The 20,389-nt window shown below is 45.8% G+C and overlaps 1 protein-coding gene and 1 long non-coding RNA gene across 7 annotated transcripts in view; one reads left to right on the forward strand and one right to left on the reverse strand.

Moving 5' to 3' along the window:
• PRKAG2 (protein kinase AMP-activated non-catalytic subunit gamma 2) overlaps positions 1–20,389 on the reverse strand; it is a 202,118-nt gene that overhangs the window by 64,420 nt on the left and 117,309 nt on the right. The window lies entirely within an intron of this gene.
• The window catches only part of LOC128398459 (uncharacterized), an 86,001-nt gene that overhangs the window by 24,184 nt on the left and 41,428 nt on the right, over positions 1–20,389 (forward strand). For 2 of the 3 annotated variants that reach the window (XR_008327136.1, XR_008327135.1), the window contains exons 3-4: positions 12,543–12,655; positions 17,349–17,469. This is a non-coding gene — a long non-coding RNA (uncharacterized LOC128398459). Of the gene's footprint in view, positions 1–12,542; positions 12,656–17,348; positions 17,670–20,389 lie in introns of those variants that run through there. The other variant, XR_008327134.1, reaches the window with a different exon arrangement.

A 20,389-nucleotide genomic window follows, 5' to 3' on the forward strand; every position in this document is an offset into this window, starting at 1 on the left:
CTGAGCGAAGGCAGTTCTTTTGTGGAAATGTATAAAACTGATTGTAAGAGATTATTTTCCCAGTAGTGATGTATGGAAGTGAGAGCTGGACCATAAAGAAGGCTGATCGCTGAAGAATTGATGCGTTTGAATTATGGTGCTGGAGGAGACTCTTGAGAGTCCCATGGACTGCAAGAAGATCAAACCTCTCCATTCTGAAGGAAATCATCCCAGAGTGCTCACTGGAAGGACAGATCCTGAAGCTGAGGCTCCAAGACTTTGGCCACCTCATGAGAAGAGCAGACTCCCTGGAAAAGACCCTGATGTTGGGAAAGATCAGCACAGCACAAGGAGAAGGGGACGACAGAGGACGAGATGGTTGGATAGTGTTCTCAAAGCTACCAGCATGAGTTTGACTAAAGATCAGCACAGCACAAGGAGAAGGGGACGACAAAGGACGAGATGGTTGGATAGTGTTCTCAAAGCTACCTGCATGAGTTTGACTAAACTGCGGGAGGCAGTGGAAGACAGGAGTGCCTGGCGTGCTCTGGTCCATGGGGTCACGAAGAGTCAGACACGACTAAACAACTAAACAACAACAACAACAAGAGATGATACTGCTTAGCTTAGCCACTTTCAATGTCTGATGGAGCCAGATGGGAAGGGAAGGGCAGAGTTAGAAATGCCGCAAGAGACTCCCACCCGCTTTATTAGGAATCTGGAACTGGCCAGACTGTCAATTTCAACATCTTTGGTCCATCAGAGCCAAGTGGCTGTTACAGGATTTCTTACAGAAAATGTATGTGGTATGATGACCTTCCATAGAAAGCACCGCTAGAGGAAATGGAGGAGGGAGAGTTGGTGGATACAATTAACAAAGGTCTCTAGAGCAGCAGCTTTCTCCAACTTGGTGCCCTCAAGATGTCTTGCTTACAACCATCAGTCCCAGCCAGAATGTCTGATGGTCAGGGATGATGGGAGTTGTAGTCTGAAGAGAACCAGGCTAAGGAAGGCTCCTGTGCAGAGGATTTGTACCAATCCCATTATTCCAACACAATCCGTCTTCTGTTGGTAGAAAGTATCATGAAAGTCAACTGTACAGCAGTTTCCGTTGATTTTAAAGACCATATCTTGGCAACCTGAAATTGACTTTTGTTTGAAGAGGCATTTGTGTTGTGTAAAATTAAACAAAACACACACACAGTAGCTGTTAAGGTACTGTGCAGAACCAGGAAACTGTTAATGCATGCCCTCCTCAGCAGTTCTGTTATCTCAGGTGTTGCTATGAGAAAGTGAACACTTCCAAGCAGCAAAGAAATTGAACTAAAGATTTAAAGGCTGTTATGAATGGAAAGGCAGTAAATAAACAAGAATGCTGAAAAGATGGTTGTTTGCTCTCTCCTATAAGGATTCCCAATTGTGACATGTTATAAAAAAACAGAAAAACCTTCTGGATATACTCTTAAAAAGGTAAAGGTAAAGGGACCCCTGACCATTAGGTCCAGTCGTGACCGACTCTGGAGTTGCGGCGCTCACCTCGCTTTACTGGCCGAGGGAGCCGGCGTACAGCTTCCGGGTCATGTGGCCAGCCTGACTAAGCTGGTTCTGGCAAACCAGAGCAGCGCACGGAAACACCGTTTACCTTCCCACCGGAGCGGTACCTATTTATCTACTTGCACTTTGACGTGCTTTCGAAGTGCTAGGTTGGCAGGAGCAGGGACCGAGCAACGGGAGCTCACCCCGTCACGGGGATTCGAACCGCCGACCTTCTGATCAGCAAGTCCTAGGCTCTGTGGTTTAACCCACAGCGCCACCCTTATGCCGCTGTTATTAGGATGCACATTTGTATTTCTAAACACATGATGTTGCTTTACGCAGGGTATGATCATTGGCTCAGTTAACCCAATACTGAATGCTCTGATCAGCAGCTGCTCTCTGGCATTATTTTGTAACAGGCTTGGATTGTTTTTCATTTTGTGTGAGTCACCTTGGGAGAGTTTTTAAGGACCAACAGGTGGATATTGAAGTTATTATAAAGGAACATCATGAAACATCTCAGCAGAGGGTCTTTCCTACCCTTCTACCTAAAGTAATATTTAACTAGCTCTGCTATAGATAAACCACAGGAGCTTTTATGTGTATAGCATTTCCCCCACTACTGCTCTGTAGCCCCACATTCCATCACAGTTTAAAAATATTATATTACATTTCATTTATGGAGGTCTGCTATATGAGACCAGGAAAGTGACAAGAGGAAGAAGAGATGAAAAAAGCCAGCAAAATTAGCACATGGAACAGGAAAGAGGAAGAGGAGACAGATGGTCAAGAGAACAGACATGGTGAACACAAGAGAATACATTTGTGGGAGATTGTGGGGGTCGTTGTTAAGAAGCAGAGAGGGAGCGTGCATTTCGGATCTTGAGCGAGAGCTGGGATAAGAAGGAAAGGGAAAGAGTCTGTGGGTAATCTGTTTGTTTGGAGATACAGTCGTCCCTTCGATCTCAAACGCCTTGCAAGTTGAACATTTTGGCTCCCGAACGCCGCAAAGCTTGCAGTCTATGTCCTGACAGATTCTAAGCTAGAGAACATTCATATTCTCAAGAATCCCCCTACATCCTTCTGCTGTGCCTGATGCTGTCTTGTCTCTTAGAAAATGAAATGCTAACTAACAGATGACTATAGAAAGAACATTGTTTCTTCTAGCTAGAATAGCAATGATAATATTTAATGCCCTTTTCTATATGTTTGAAAAGACCTTGCCTCAGTCTCCTGGTCAAGATATCAGACAACAATACTCCTTTGCAGTCAGATACGATATCAGTGCACTGTTTCAGACCACGATACAAACTAAGGATTAATCAGACTTGCCATTTCCCATCAGACTACATGGGAGTCAAGCTTTCTAGGTTGTGAGAAAAGTTAATGAACTGTGCAATCCTATAAATGTCTACACAGATCTAAGCTACTGAGTTCAGTGGGATTTACTCTGAGGAAACCGTGAACAGGATTGAAATCTGAACTCTCTTCCCCAATGCTCCATTTCTTCCAAGTTCAGTGCATTAAAGGTAAAGGTAAAGGACCCCTAACAGTTAAGTCCAGTCGCGAATGACTCTGGGGTTGCGGCACTCATCTCGCTTTACTGACTGAGGGAGTCTGCGTTTGTCCACAGACAGATTTCCGGGTCATGTGGCCAGCATGACTAAGCAGCTTCTGGAGAAACCAGAGCAGCGCATGGAAACGCCTTTACCTTCCTGCCAGAGCAGTACCTATTTATCTACTTGCACTAGGTTGGCAGGAGCTGGGACTGAGCAACAGGAGCTCACCCCATCGCGGGGATAATGTTTTTACAGGCAGGTAAGTGTTTTCAGAGTGCTTGAAGTTTTGGTGGAAACTGCAAATGATGAAAATTATATTCCATTCAAAGGAAATATGATTTACTGCATTACAGCTCCTTAATGCGACTGCTGAGATGCATCTATCACAAAAGCTAATGGGCTAACATGTCGGCTGAAGAGAGGTCCAATAGCAACAGGCTGTGCCAAAACACTAATAATCAGACACACAGGAGCCAAGCCACACAGTTAGCAACGTCATAGACATGCTAAAAAAATAAATAAGAGGATGCAGTAAATGGTCAGCAAATGAGGTTTCTTCAGGAACACTACAGAGCTGTGTATAAGAAAGTCTTCATATAGTTTCTCTCCACTTTCACTCTCCCTGTCCCACTCAAATGTGTGAATGGACAGGGAGTATGTCAGGGCTGAACCAAGGGTAGTGGTCTCAAGTGAGCCAGGAGCTAGGAACCAGGAACTGTGGGAAAAGCCAATAATCAGAACTGAAGAGTAAGTCTCTACGCAAAGGACGAACCACAAGGTGAGGTCAACGAGCAAGTCAGAAGTCCGGATCAAAGAATAACCAAGGATACAATACCACACCAGAGTTCAGGAAAACCTTGTTGCTTGAGCAACAAGCCCTACACCCATCTCTATCACTAGTGGCCTCAGGGGCTAGGGGTGTGGGGTTTGAAGGAGGGCTGAGGCACGGGCAGAAAGGGTTAGACCTCCTTGTCCACCCATACGCCAGCCTCAATTACAGAAGCGTGCTGGTTTTAAAATGGATGATTTGTAATTTAATTTGGATTATCGATTGGCCAGGATTGCACACAGAACTCGAGCAGTTTTGCACCCACACAGGTAGGCCCATGCAATGTGTCTTCCAACAAGGCTTTGGAGTTCAGCCTTTCCCCTTGCTTTTGATTTGTGCATCAATATTGCTGCAAGTCCAAATCTGCCGTTAATCACTCTTCTATTTCCCCATCAGCTTAGGCTTTCCTTTTCTGGCACTGCTCAGGATCTGACATGCAAAGCCCTTTCTCCCCGGGCTAAATATTTTCCATACCTTTTAAGCATTTGCTTACCATTTTTGTGCCAGCATTTCAAATGCGCAGTTATTCCATGTGCACTGTGTAAGGGCATGGGGCAAAGGACTCTCTTTCCCTGCAACCCATCCGTAAAGGTTTGCACTCTTCCACTAGCAGTGAAAACTGAGGTGCAGGCAAGCTATGGCTGGTGAATGTTAAGTAGAGTCAGTTACTTGTAGCAAAACTGAGCAGGGCCTGCTATTTCTCCATTAGGCTGATTCATTGCAAAGAATACCAGGCATTTAAGGCAATTGCTGCAAACTTCACGTGATAACAGTTGTCTGCAGTTGCTTAATGGCTGTGAAGGCACATACAAAGCAGCAGGTGAAGAGTGTGTTGATGATTTGTAATGAAAGCTCTCTGGAGATGGGAAGCCACATAAGGAAGCAAGCAGCTAGGCCCTACTGCAACTGGGAAATGTTGTATTTCCCTTTAAAAGATATAACGCAGGGGGAGATACAGCATCTCCTGGCTCCTTCTTCCACTTTGTTGTTGTTGTTTAGTTGTTTAGTCGTGTCTGACTCTTCGTGACCCCATGGACCAGAGCACGCCAGGCCCTCCTGTCTTCCACTGCCTCCCGCAGTTTGGTCAAACTCATGCTGGTAGCTTTGAGAACACTGTCCAACCATCTCGTCCTCTGTCATCCCCTTCTCCTTGTGCCCTCCATTTTTCCCAACATCAGGGTCTTTTCCAGGGAGTCTTCTCTTCTCATGAGGTAGCCAAAGTATTGGAGCCTCAGCTTCACGATCTGTCCTTCCAGTGAGCACTGAGGGCTGATTTCCTTAAGAATGGATAGGTTTGATCTTCTTGCAGTCCATGGGACTCTCAAGAGTCTCCTCCAGCACCATAATTCAAAAGCATCTTCCACTACTCCCCCAATAAATGCATATATTGAACGACGCATGAATATGACTGGCCCTATCGTATCTACACTGGCCCCAACAGATGGGAGGAATCTCAATTGCTATGCCATTCCAAAGCTGTTGTTGGCACCCATCTGTCTCGGGAGACAACAGTAGAGTGCACTTTCAGGGGTAACGTCAAACTGTTGGAGAGTTACAGCGCCTGCTGTGGCTGTAGAGACCGATATTGGAGAGATGTTTTGTTGCAGCTGGGGCAGGTGAAGGCATCTGGTTGTGCTGCTGCAGATGCACCATGGCGTTTCTTCTCTCTGCGCTCCTCCCAGCAGTCATTCCTCTCTGGTCACTGCTATGGATGCACAACCTGACTGCCTGTCTGCAGGCCCTGCGGTCGTCTGCAAGCGATTCCCACAGGGCAGAGTTGACATTGCCAGCCTTCATGTCACATTTGGAGACATCTTTGTAACACAGAGCTGGGCTTTCGACAGGCCTAATGCCTGATGCAACACACTTTTGTCTTGGCATGAGGATGTGCCATGTTGAACAGAGACCCCTGTCACTCCTTGAAGTACACACCATACACCAGGGCACTGTTATCATTATTACCTTGTGAACTGTAAATATTTTAATCAGTCAGGGACATAAGCACTCTGACCCTGCACAGAACTGAGCTGTATAAAATCTTAGGCAAGTCATCTCTGTCCCCCACAACCCTCACCCCAATCTATAATATTTATTTATACTGAAATGTATAGGCTGCTTTTTGTACTCAGAGGGCCCTTAAAAAAAGAAAACAATGACAAACACAATAAAAAGAAAATGGAGATTTGAGTTCTGGTTGTCAACAAATTTGGTTCTCTGCTATTGTGATGTTTGGGTTTTTGATAATAGTTTTATATTTTTGTTTTTGTGTGTGTGGATTTGGTATATTTTAGTATATTGCTATGCATCTTGGCAGGAACCTTTGGAAGAACACAAATTTAGTCAATCAATTAATATGAACAAATGTCAAATAATATCCATAAAAAGATCTGAGCAAGAGAACGAAGCAGCAAAAGGGGCAGCAAAGATGTCGGCTTCACTAACTAGGACAACTAACCAATACCGAGTGCCCATTGCAATAAGGCAATTCTCACCAGGCCTCTGGAGACCAGCAGGATGAATATCCTAGTGGAGAGAGTTCTACAGTTTGGAAGCTGCAATCCTTATGGACCTGTCCTGCGCTCCCAGCGTGGTGTAGTGGTTAAGAGAGGTAGACTGTGCGTCTCCGCTCCTCCACATGCAGCTGGTGGGTGACCTTGGGCCAGTCACACTTCTCTGAAGTCTCTCAGCCCCACTCACCTCACAGAGTGTTTGTTGTGGGGGAGGAAGGGAAAGGAGACTGTGAGCCGCTTTGAGACTCCTTAGGGTCGTGATAAAGCGGGATATCAAATCCAAACTCTTCTTCTTCTTCTTCTCCCACCAGTTGAGACACAGAGCCGGGCCTCTTCCAAAGACCAAAATGGGAAGGTGGGGTCATGTGGAAGCAAGTACTCCTTCTGGACCAGGGTGAGGAGGGGAGGGGATGGTAATGCTAATAATACGGGGATCATAATTTACCTGACAATACTGTGGTAAGAATGACTAATATAAAGGCCTTGAATGCTTAGAAGGCATAAATTCAAAGTGTTATTGTTGTTGCAATTAACGCAGCATTCAAGAAATCTTTCAAGAGGGTGAACTCGGAACGTTTGCAAGCTGCCCCTGCCCTAGGTAGCATATTTTCCTGCTGATCGGAAGGACCATTCTTCTTCAGCTTATTATTCAAACACATTAGCCAACAAAAAACAGCGAACACATTCAAGTAGTCCTTGAGCGAATACATCCTTGGCCCCTGCTAACGAAACAACAAGCGCTAAGACAACACAGCCCTGAAATGTTGACCTCCGACCCTGTCACTTACGCCATGAGTCTGTTGCAATGCCTAGGCACCCTGGGCTTTATTTACTTAGCACATCACCTGGTTTCTCATTCTCTTACAGAATACTTCACATTCCTCAATGGTGAGGCTTTAAAGGAACAAGGTTCTGGGCCCAGTCTGCACCCATGCAAGTGTGATGGCCATTAACCTGGCTGTACTACCAGTGACATTAGTTACACTCAAACCCATGCACACTTTGTGCAAAATGTAATATATACAAATTCTGGAGCCCAAATTCTGTGATGAGAAATGCTTGATTATTTGCCCCTTACAAACCTCACAAATTAGGTAAAGCTTCGGGAGTTTCTCCTCTACAGCTTTATTTACTTTGATTCTTTCTAACAACCACCACAACCACGAATCATGTAATTTGCAGGCAAAAGAAATGTCTTCATATTCAAACAATCCATAATTAACATGATAAGATGTGGTGGTACACAACTAAGTTTTACTCAAAATAGACCCAACAGGTGTTACCTTGAGTTGAAGAAAGAGCCCTCTAATTATTTGGGTTTCTTCCCCCTTAATCATTGCACCCCTTGATTGTGTGGATCCAGTGAGAATAGGTTCCTGTCTCCAAATAAGATGCTAATAAACTTGGCCAACTACAACCAGGTCCTACACATGTTAACTCCAAAATAAATACCACTGTCCTGAGTTACTTACTCCCAAGTAACCATGCACAAATTTGCAGGGAAGGGGGTTGTGTTATATAGTGAAATGAGAAAAATATTCCACATTCTAGATCTTGGTGTGCTAAATCCCTCTGAAATCACTGAGGATTTGCAAAATAGCCTACATATTATGCATGTCATCTAGAACATGGAATGCCAACGCATGTAAAACCATTGTGCTATATGATTGGCATGCATGCTGGATATTTCTAAAAATGGGGGGTGGGGGGAACCATGCCAACACCAACAGCTGAGTTAGGGTATTTCTTGGAGTAGGCCAACCTCAGAGCAACTATGAATTTCTTTGTCTGTTTGTTAATATTTCTAAGATGCTCCAAAAGTAGCTTATGAAATAAACAAGGTAACATCAAAACACAGTAATAAAATATCACATACTCATCTGCCCGATAATAAATGTTGGAAATGTAAGGAAAACGTAGGTACATTCTTTCACCTTTGGTGGACGTGCCCTAGGATTAAGGCTTTCTGGGAAATGATATATAATGAATTGAAAAAGGTATTTAAATATACCTTCTTGAAGAAACCAGAGGCCTTTCTCTTGGGCATGGCCAGCCAAGTGGTGTTAAAGAAGGACAGAACATTTTTTATGTATGCTACAACAGCAACAAGAATACTTATTGCAAAGTATTGGAAGACGCAAGATTTACCCACTCTGGAAGAATGGCAGATGAAGATGATCGACTGTATGGGATTGGCAGAAATGACTGGCAGAATCCGTGACCAGGGAGAAGAGTCGGCGGAAGAAGATTGGAAGAAATTTAAGGACTACTTACAGAAATATTGTAAAATTAAAGAATGTTGAATGATGTTGGATTGAAATTAAGGGGTTTTCAGCTGTAATGTTTTGAGATAAGGATTTGCTGAGTAAATAATTTGAATTGGAATACAAGAAGGGGAGGTATGAGGAGGTCAGGGAAATAAGTCATTGAAAACTAAGTATTGAGAATTGTATGTGTGTTTTTTTTCTTTTTGATTTTTTCTTTTTGTTTGTATAAAATTGGAATCTTAATAAATATCTTTATAAAATAAATAAATAAATAAATAAATAAAATATCACATACAGACATAAGACCCAAATATTAAATGGGCAGTCTGAGTGATCAAGGAGCAGGTTATAGTGTGTACTGAAGCCAGCTTTACTTACTACCCTAAATTCAAAGGACAAAGCATAGGTTCTCTCTCTATCTCCCCCCCTTTCATTATGGTGAATGGTGGGTGTCTGTTTTTTTTTTTTTTTTTTGAGAGAGACCTTGTATGGAACCACTGGGGATTGCAGTGAGTCTTGATGGACTCTACATATATATAGATAACACGGTGGCACATTGCATCTCCCAAAGGGAGACTTGCTAGTGAAGGCTGACCCTCCCACAATCAGAAGAGGATTCTTCTAATTCGTCACTCCACTTTTCCCCAGAAGAGTGTATGGCAACCATTCATTTAATGGGGAGAAGTGGGGGGGGGGGTAAAGGCATGTCCTGGAAACCTACTGGGGTGAGATTTAAACTTCTTCCTCCCCTGCCCCTGTTTTTCTCAGGGATCCAAGCCCTTAAGAATCAAGCCCACTCTGGTCTGAACATCTCTCATCTCTGTGAAGAGGTCATATAACACAGGGACAGAGAAGATGTATTGATCTGATGCAGTGTAAGGCAGCTACCTACCTACCTTCATCCAGTATCCCCATCCCAGGTTTTGTTTCTCGGCCACACTCGAATGTGCAATAATTTTTGGAACTGATTAGATATCGCTGACCATTTCTCAGACTTTGATTGCTCAGGGCTTTAGTCCTCATGGGATCCCACTGGCAGTGATAAGAGCCAAAGGTCATTTGCACAAAGGGATGTCAGATTGAACCTTCATAAAGAACAACTCTCTGAAAGGGTGATGTCTGTTCTGGACCATCCAATGGCTCTGCTAAATATGGTGCTGTGAATGGCTACCAGGAAAACAGCCTTCTTGGCAGCAGCACCCCATTTCTGCAATGCCCTTTCCAGGGAGGCTCGCCCGGCACCAACATTGCTATTTTGTGTGTGTGTCCAGCACAGAGCTTTCAAAATTTTAATTTCTTGGGTTCTTTTGTTTTAAGCACTTTAATTTTGGAATAGCACCTGGTTTTATGCTGCATTATTGTCTGTTATTTTTTATTATTTTGTATTTGATGGAGAAACTGTGTAGGCTGCCCAAATAAATTCTTATCTGAAAGGTGGGATATAAATCTCTGTTAACAAAATAACAATGAAGTAATGTGCTTGGGAGTAAGACCAATTAAACTCGGTGGGACCTTATTTCAAATAAACCATAGAATCATAGAGTTGGAAGAGACCACAAGGGCCATCGAGTCCAACCCCCTGCCAAGCAGGAAACACCATCACTCCTGACATATGGTTGTCAAGCCTCTGCTTAAAGACCTCCAAAGAAGGAGACTCCACCACACTCCTTGGCAGCAAATTCCACTGTCAAACAGCTCTTACTGTCAGGAAGTTCTTCCTAATGTTTAGGTGGAATCTTCTTTCTTGTAGTTTGGATCCATTGCTCCGTGTCCGCTTCTCTGGAGCAGCAGAAAACAACCTTTCTCCCTCCTCTATGTGACATCCTTTTATATATTTGAACATGACTATCATATCACCCCTTAACCTCCTCTTCTCCAGGCTAAACATGCCCAGCTCCCTTAGCCGTTCCTCATAAGGCATCGTTTCCAGGCCTTTGACCATTTTGGTTGCCCTCCTCTGGACACGTTCCAGTTTCTCAGTGTCCTTCTTGAACTGTGGTGCCCAGAACTGGACACATAGAATCAGGCATAGAACCTGCATAGAATCAGGCTATTAAAACTATTTAGCTTTGGCAGGCTTGTGCAAAACCTCTGGACAAAGCAATACGGTATGTCTAGAAAGCTGACTCCCAACCTGGGAATACAACTTGCTTTTATGCTCTGGGCTGCAGGGGTTGAACATGAAAATGCTAGTGCCTCTCAGAGGGCAAGCCATTGTGGTAATAAAGCCTTGGCTTGTCATTCCTTCTCCTTTATGAGACTGGATTTTTTCAGCATATAGGCATTGCATCCTTGCCAGGAGAACAATTAACCCCCCCCCCCAAAGTAACCTACACCATTTAAAATTCAAAATGCATCCGAGTGCAGCCTCATCCCATGGGGAGACAGCAGGGGTGTGCGGTGGGGAAAGAGAGCTCCAGACTTTCAGTCCTGCTCATCATCATTCTTATCCTGCTAACGTGGGAAATTAATCTCTTTATTAATGTATGTCGCAGTGTGGTTCCTTGGACACCTGCCAAAGCCCTCCTGGAGGAATGAGTGATGACTGCTTAGCTCCTGTTTGACAGAAAATAAACTGCTTGTGCCTCGCTTATGATTCCTTACTGTACTTGGTGAAATAAATTTGTGCCGCTTATAGCAAAAGATCACATCTGCAGCTTGCACGTTTGAGCAATTTGCTCTCAGAAGCTGATCTCACCGCTGCCCACTCACCTACCTCCCATTGAAATGGATGCCCTCTCTGTACAATGACCCTCTCTGTCATCTCTTGCTCTTCCCCACCCCTACAACCTGGTAATCGTACAGACAGGCATTGCACTTCTTACAAAAGGGATCTTGGTATCTCAGCCATTCACACTTCCTTGCATTTGGACTTCCTTTCTTTTTTCGCAGTGGAGTTAAAACTATTTGTTGCGCCACTCCTGCCGCAACCAGGCTAGTTTCCCTTGAAAGCCCCTTTAAAATAAATTCTACTACTCCTCTGCTATTGGCTGCTTGCAGGGAGGCTGAGCAGGCAATTGTCTCTGGCTCTAGTTCCACTTGCCAGCGTACGTGTTTGCCCTTGAGGCTGAGAACACTCGGATGAAACGCACCACAAGGCGGCTTTCCGAGTCTTGCTCTGAGGAGGCCGGCAGCTGTTGGTTCCTCTCAACACTCCTCTTGCACACAGCGGGAAGCGGCTGGCCAGAGACAAGACGGGCTGGCCTGTCAGCAGCGTCCGATCCAACTCACGCCTGCACTTCCCACAGGATTTGTGAAGCAGCATTCTTCACCAGAAAACTCTTCCTTTCCTAATTCAGAGGCTTAGACCCCCAGTTGGACTCACCACCACCACTTCCTTTGCCTCCCTACCCAAAAGCACTCTCTTCTAATGTAAGGATGTAAGAGGCCCCTGCTGAAGGAGATCAAAGGCTGATTTAGTTGAGCATCTTGCTCCCCACAATGCCCTGGTTCCAAAGCCCAACAGCGACCCAGAGACAGAGGCTGAGGGTCAAACAGAGAAAGCTTTGGAACTAAGCCCCACCACTGAACCTGAGGCATCCAAGCCTGAGGCCATCGGGTGTCTGCACGCCCCTGGAATGACGGCCCCCAATCCCATTCCACCAAGGAGCTGGTATATTTCCCCAATGTACTCAGCTGAGCTAGCAGGGCAACAGAGACAGCAGGCACAACATGAGCTCCTGGTGAGATGATGGTCTGTGGGCTTGCAACCAGAGAGTTGCCCCTTTATTAGATGGAGCATGAGAGGTGCAGTAAGGCTCAGAGAGGACTCAGTGTGCCTTGGAACAAGTAGCCTGCTTTCACGGCTCTGTCCAGGGTCCTGAAACCACTGGTTTCTACCACTGGTTTCCTTTGTTTTCAGGAATCCTCCTCTTGAATGAGCGGTGCAAGTCTTCTCCTTTTGCCCCAGATTCGCACACTCCTGACCCAACCGAAGGTTCTCTCTTACCAGGGTGGGATATTGAGATGCCTCAGGTAAGTACACAACAAGTAGCACCTTTCACTGTTTCTTGCCACTGAACATGGAAGATCCACTTAGCTATTATGACTAGTAGCCATGGGTAGATTCCCCCGCACGTGAATTTGTCCAATCTGATCTAAGCCTGTGGCCATAATCTCATTTTGTGGCAGCAGATTCCACAAAACGCTTATGTACTGCTTCCTTCCTTCTGTCTCCCCTGAGTCTGGTGCCAATCAAGATCAACAAAGGCTCTAGCACTATGAGATGGGGAAAACAACTTATCTCTGTCTACTCTGCTCACGCTGTGGGCTTATTCTCCCCAATGGTGCCTTTCAGACTGTCGCCAAATTCTTCCCAACAACTTACTCAATAAAATCATCTCTGCTTTGGTCTCTATTTTGGCCCCTGCTTCCCTCAGAAATATACTCATATATTCTAGTGTGGCTTCAAGCATCATGTTTGTACAATTCTGTTGGTAGTTATCTGTCAGGGAGCCAGTGAGCAATAAATCTCATAGAGTAAGTGAAGTTAACTCATTACGGGCAGTGACCATTTTAGGCGTGTCCACCAACACGTGGGCCCTTTTGGACCCTGAAGAGGGAGGAATCGGGGTGTAACAGGGCAGGGCAGGCTTATGCACACTCCGCTGATGCATTGGGGGGTTGACAAACGGAACCCCCATGCAAAATGGTCGCTGCCTGTAGTAGAAGGAACAAGGCCTGATCAGGAGCACCAGGTCTAATGAGCACAGCAGCTCTTCTTGGTATGTCTTACTGTTAGTTTCTGTTTGTACCACTGTGCAGTTGCTTGGAGTCACAAGACTCTGTTTACATTCCAGAGATTCTATACTGTTGGAAGTCTCACGGAAAACAAGAGACGGATGTGATGTTTACTGGTTTCCTGTTCCTTTGTTTTTCCAGTTGCTCTCTGCTTTCACAGAGAGAGGATGTTACTTTTCTGTCTGTGTAGTTATGAATAAAACTCTTTGGCGAAGTAGCTCATAACCTTCTCGTCCTTCCCTGCGTGCTGAATACTCTGCATAATGGGAAATGTGCTTGGAGCCTTATCAAAGGCTCAGGTCGTTAATCATCATCGGAGGAGATTCAGAAGGCTCGACCGGAGGAGTAGTTTGGTCAAATGCAAGTCCGACACTTACTCCTATGAGGCAGTTGTGGAGATTGAAGGTCCCTGCCTTCCCACAACTTCCTAAGTCGTCTCCTCCCCAGGGTCCTTCCCAAGCAATCTGAGACTTGCCAGCTCCATGCCTGTATTTGCTCCTCCCTCTTCATACCAATGGGGAGGAGAGCTTGTCACAGCAGGCATGGGAGACACCCTAGCTTCTTCACCAGCCTGATTCATCTCTGCCTCTTCACCTCCCTCTTCACCTGCTCCTGGACTTCTCTCTGCCACAGATTCTCCCTGCTCACTAAGCCCTGTTTCCCCTTCAACTCCTGACACCTCCTCCTCCCAGTCTTCTCTCTCTTCTCCTTCTGACCGCTCATCATCGTCCCACCACCACTCCCTGGGCTCTGAGCCTTCTTCCCTTGGGATTTCTCTCCCTGGTGCCTCCCAGCGTTCCTCTGCGTCTCGCCAGTCCATTACATTATCATGACCTAATGCAGTACCACAATTTTCATGGTTAAGAAAAGAAAGGCAAGCTAGTAACTTTTGGAGGCTTATTTGGCTGCCTTAAAGAGGCTTGCTTCCCACTCCAGAAACTCTGGCACTGCAGACATGTCCAAAGACAGCCCTGTGTGGTCACCACTGCTGACCTGGGATACGTTTGAGCTGGAGGTGCAAATCTCCATATCTCATTACCCTGGAGTCAGCCTGACCCCTCTGCTCCCAGCTGCCGTGTGTGTATGTGTGTGTGGATTTCATTTCTGAAAACAAACAGCAGTTCGAGTTCTTGATTTAAGAAGTAGCTGCCACCTAGAAATCTTGGTTCATATATTACCTATGGTCCAAGGCCTGGGGGGTGGGTCACAAACACGTCATTAAAGTCTGCATCTCTTTGGTCGAGAGACTGCCTACATTGCCCCATGAGTCTCATGTGGACACTACGCTCAATCCACTTGCACAATCCAACTGCAATCCAGATACGTTAAAATCAGTAGGTGTCTTGGCATTGATTTCAGCTAGATATGGATGGCAATCTATGAAACCTGAACCCATGACTTTCTAAAGGGTCTGCTCTAGCGTTCGCACAAACTACCAGCCTCAAAGAAGTACTGTCTGGTTGAAAAACCTAGGGTCAATTGTGCAAATTAGGTGGTACGTCCACTCAAAACTTCCATAATTTATTTGGTTTTGCTCTTCAGGTTTCTAAATAATTTGGATTTTTGCCCTCACTAGAGATTGCCTGGAATGGGAAGACCATGCAGTGGTTTTAATGGCAATGAATGAGATCTAAAAACTTGCTTTTTAAACCAACCACGCTCAAAAATCTACCATGATTTATATGCCACATTCTATGCCATTCAGTTGATTTTCTGTTTCTGTGACACATTCCCAGCTGTGCAGAATACACCCAACCCTTGTTCATTCAGTAACGTTGAAACTTCAGTGCGAAGGAACCCAATAGGCTCTTGGGAGCCATGTAAATCCTGGGCATTTATAGCAGATGTACACAGAATGTGAGAAAGGCCTGGACAACTTCCTGGGAAGATACAAGCTTCTTCCTATCTCCTTGCTGGGGTGTGCCAAAGGGTGGAAGAAGAGAACCAGAAGCCATGCAACAGCCATCTAACACTTAATGCACAGTGGTTTTGACAATATATGGAACTGGCTCCTGCCGGCATCGAGCTGTGCAGAGAGACTCAGGCTACCACTTATTATTACCATTCACTTAATGAAGCGTTGAGCATCAGTGGAGCTCGCTTCCAAGTAGTAGGTGCACACTACTGGCTTCAGGCATGCTTCTGACTACCTCATCCTAAACATATTTACCTGGAAGTGAACCAAGCAGACCCATCATCACCCTGTCTCATGTGTTGCACAGGAAGATGCCTTATAGTAGCTCAGTTGTGTCTATTCCAGGGATGGGGAACCTGTGGCCCTCTAAATGTGCTTGGACTAATTCAGCCCAGACCAGGAGCCATGCTGACTGGGGCTGATGGGAGTTATGGCATCTGAAGTGCCACAGGTGAGCCTCCTCTGGTCTACGTTGGCCACCAGTAGCTCTCTAGGTTTTCAGCCAGAAGTCTTTTGCAGCCCTACCTGGAGATGCCAGGGACTGAACTTTGGACTTCTTGTCTGCAAAGGAGCTGCTCTGCCACTGAGCAATAGCCCTTCCCTGAAGGCTCCCACGGGTCATGAAGACTTGGTGAGAGGGGACCGAAGGAAAAGGAGAACAGTGATAGGCTAAGGGACGGGCCTGCCTCTCAGTGAGAAACTATACCTGTGCCTGGGAATTCATGTAACTTAAGGCTCCTCTTTTTTACGCTGGGGGTGAAGGGACCTCAGACCCAGAAATTGGCTCCTATGAAAACTGCTGTATGCATGTAGGTGGTGCACTGTCATTTTCTGCAGCAAATGTGAAAATGTGGGCAACATGAGTGCACCAGATGGAGTTAGGACAGGGCATGTGGTCTGCAAGTAGAAGATCCCAGGTTGATTCTCTGGCACTCCCAGGTTGGGATAGTAGTACAGTGATACCTCGGGTTACATACGCTTCAGGTTACATATGCTTCACGTTACAGACTCCGCAAACCCAGAAATAGTACCTCGGGTTAAGAACTTTGCTTCAGGATGAGAACAGAAATCGTGCTCCGGCGGTGCGGTGGCAGCGGGAGGCCCCATTAGTTAAAGTGGTGCTTCAGGTTAAGAACAGTTTCAGGTTAAGAACGGACCTCCGGAACGAATTAAGTACTTAACCCGAGGTACCACTGTAGTAGTGGTAGTAATAATAATAATAATAATAATTTATTATTTGTACCCCCGCCCATCTGGCTGGGTTTCCCCAGCCACTTCGGGTGGCTTCCAACAGAGATTAAAAATACATTAAAACATCAATCATTAAAAACTTCCCTAAACAGGGCTGCCTTCAGATGTCTTCCTAAATGTCAGGTGGTTGTTTATCTCTTTGACATCTGATGGGAAGGCGTTCCACAGGGCGGGCGCCACTACCGAGAAGGCCCTCTGCCTGGTTCCCTGTAACTTGGCTTCTAGCAGCGAGGGAACCGCCAGAAGGCCCTCAGCGCTGGATCTCAGTGTCCGGGCAGAACGATGGGGGTGGAGACACTCCTTCAGGTATACTTCAGGTATCCTTCAGGACAGGACAGATTCCTGTTTGAAACCCTGAAAAGCCATTGTCGGCCACTGTGCAGACATTGATAAGCTGGAGGAACCATTGGTCTGATTCTGTGTAAGGCAGCTTCCTGAAGACATGGGGATGTTACCCACATATTTGTTGCTAGAAACATCCTTGCTTTGTAACACATGCATGTGCATATTTGCAGCAATCATGGTTTCTGCACAAAAAGCAGAGGCATCCCTATGCAGACTTCAGGGTTAAGAAGCAAGCTCCCAAAGGCATTTTTACGCAACACCATTCTCCAGGGGCCCATCCTCTGAGCGGCCAGAGCCGCTGCTTACATTGCAGAAGGAGGAGAGATAAACACAGCATGGGGCTTGCTCTGCAAGGGCTATTATCGTTTGCTTTATTTGCCCTGTGTGATCTGAATTCGCCCCGTTTGTTTTTGCCAGCATAAAACCAACAGCTGAGAAGAAAAGGTCCTGAGACCGCTAATGCAAACCTCAGAATGTGTATGAAAACAGCTAGAGCAGGAAGAAAAGAGAAAAGGGCGGCAGCTGGTCGCAGGAGGAGGTGAGAGGTAGGGGAACAAAAAAGCATGAGGACAGAGCAGGGTTAGTTATTAAAACAGCCAAGTGAAACAAGGCATACGCAGGAATAAGCCCCTTGGGGAGATATAAGCAAGCAAGGAAGAAAAATCCCAACAGTGCAGTTTTATGTAGCTCTTTCACTGCTAATTCTTAAGTGCCATCGTCCGCCTGCAGTCCAAACACAGTGACAGCTAAAGTATTTTGCTCTGAGGGATCCCCTCCTCTTTTACTAACTTAGCACACTGTACTGTTCCGGTTTGGAATGGTTTCACCTGTTTTACAATCCTAAAATGGTGTATTATGTTGTCATAATTCACCTTGGGGCCTTATGGTGAAGGGCAGGTTAAGAAATCTTAGAAATAAATAGATTAGGGAACAAGCCCTATTGAACATGACAGACTATATTCAGACTTCCCTGTCCATTAACATCAGGGTCCTTGCACTGGCAAACTGGTGAGCTTTAATGCTTTAATGCAGAGCAATCGAGCACCACAGTTACACTAGCAGAAGCTCATGGAGCAACAGATCACGCAGCCTGCCAGTTTATGGATTGTTCTGCTAGTAAAAAAAGATTGCACCAGCAGAACAAATACACAGCTAGGTGACGTTTATTGGGGCTCATCCACACTGCTGCTTTCTCCTGCTCTTCAGCACTGAATCAGAGGACCCGATTTGCTCCTATCCAGCAGTGAAGATCAGGTTTTCCCAGGGAAAGCGGTGGGACAAGTGGAAGTCTGGGGGCTCATCCATATCCCCATTTGCCTCGCCACTTTCTCCCGGGAAAACTCCTGGTTTAGCGCTGAAGCAGAACAAACAGAAACTGGGTTTTCTGTGGGGTGGGGGTAGTTGCAGGGCATAAGGCAAAATCGCTCAGACCTCTGCTTTTTAGACCCGGGACAAGCCGAAGTGTGTTTGGGGCCCCCAGGAGTCCTTAGTGGTAACTTGGACACAACCCACCGGTCCTTACATCTGAGTAAGGGCAGCACTGCTAGATAACGTACTTGCTCAGGATTACATCTGATGCTTGTGTTGACAGCACTGAAAGCGCCAGAAATGCTGTAGGCCAAAGGTTTCTCATTACAATTATCTCCATAGCAGGAGATTCTGCAAATCAGAGCTGGTTAAAGGTGAAGAACCCAGACAGACGCATTAGTCTCGGGAGGTTTCAAGTTTGCAAAAGAAATACTGTAAAGGGCAAATGCGGATTTGAAGTTACATTCCCTGACATTCTTTAAAACACAGCCAGCCGCAAGATTATAATTTACACACATATACATATAAGGGCAATATACTCAAGTAAAGTATAACACTCCTCCCCACTCTGCTGCCTGATGTGCTATTTCCCATGGCACTTCTGCTGTTGTTTTGTTTCTGGTGCACACCCACAAACACACATAGGAACTGTAACTATAGAACCACAGCTGGATGAAGCAACAGTTGCTGGGGATCTGGTATCAGTATGGAAGTGTGACTGACAAGTGCATGTCAGCAGCGCTGGACTCGGGAGCAGGAGAAAAGCACATGCCTGCCGACCATGTGATCCGCAGCCATGTGCTCAGCAACAGCGAGCAAGGAAAAAACGGCTATCATCAATGCTCCCGTCCTCTGCGCTTTCTTCCAAGGCGTCATCCGATTTGCTCTTCCCGGCGCAAAGCTCATTTGATTAGATTGCTATTAAAAGAACAATTTATCTAAACACACTAAACTGGGGGAGAAGTGTGGGCTTGAAGCAAGGCAGATTTGGGGGGGGGGGCATCGATCTTATGAGCATCTCTGAGGCAGATGAGTTGCCACTGCTCCCAGAAGAGTAATGAAGCTATGTTTCATTTGCACCTGTTAATTAATTCAAATGGTATGCATGCTTAAATGCATGCTGCTTAGCAGAAAAAATACTGGCAAGAGGCATTTGGGAATGCAGCTAGGTGCTACTTAACTCCCCTTTCACCGCAGCAGCAAGGCTGTAATCATTCTCTAGAAAAGCCAAGCATGTAAAATGGAGAGAACGGTGAGTTGGAGCAAGGTACACTGAACTCTATGGCTCTCCATTTATCAGGATGGTTATAGCCTTGAGTCTGGATGTGGAAAACCCAAGTTCAAATCATCGCCTGGCTGCCTATTACACTTGCTGGGTAGCCTCGGGCATTGTACTCTGGACCTGCTACCAAACCACAGCTAAGGATGCTATCTAATATTTATTGCATTTCCATCCCCCTCCTCCTCCAGCACTTGGGGATAGGGTAGATAAGAGATGGAGAACCTGCAGCGCTCACTGCCACCTCTGCGACTGTAACCCCACAACCCTGCGAGGTAAGGCAGGCTTAGAGAATGTGTCTAGAATTATATTCCCAACAGGTGTTCTGGCACTGGTAGTCCCAGTCCCATCTCAGGATATGCCAGACATATTGCCAAGGTCCCGGGAGAGCCTACAAAGGTAAGCTCTGTTAGGCAAAAGCAGCAGAGGTGCTTATAGGAGTGCATTCATAGGATCACAGAATTGTAGAGTTCGAAGGGACCCTGAGGGGGCATCTAGTCCAATCCCCTGCAAGGTAGGCATCTCAATACGTTGTCCCCCATCCAACATGAAACCATACTGGATCCTGCTTAGCTTTGCAAATGTGCTAGCAGTTTTATTGCTGTTCCACTAGAGTGACAAAGATGCCATAAGGCTCCAGCTCACTCTCTTCACAAGCAAGTTGACCTTGTGTTGTATCCAACTCATGTTAGACCCATTGATATGAATGGCATGACTAGCTTGGTTCTGTTAATTTGGGATATAGTGTGGTGTAGTGGTTAGAGGGTTAAACTAGGACCTGGGAGACCAGGGTTTAAATTCCTACGTGGCCATGAAGCTCACTGAGTGACCTGGACCGCTCACTCCCTCTCAGGGCTACTGTGAGGATTAA

Source organism: Podarcis raffonei, chromosome 12 (genome assembly GCF_027172205.1).
Source record: "Podarcis raffonei isolate rPodRaf1 chromosome 12, rPodRaf1.pri, whole genome shotgun sequence".
Taxonomy (NCBI): domain Eukaryota; kingdom Metazoa; phylum Chordata; class Lepidosauria; order Squamata; family Lacertidae; genus Podarcis; species Podarcis raffonei.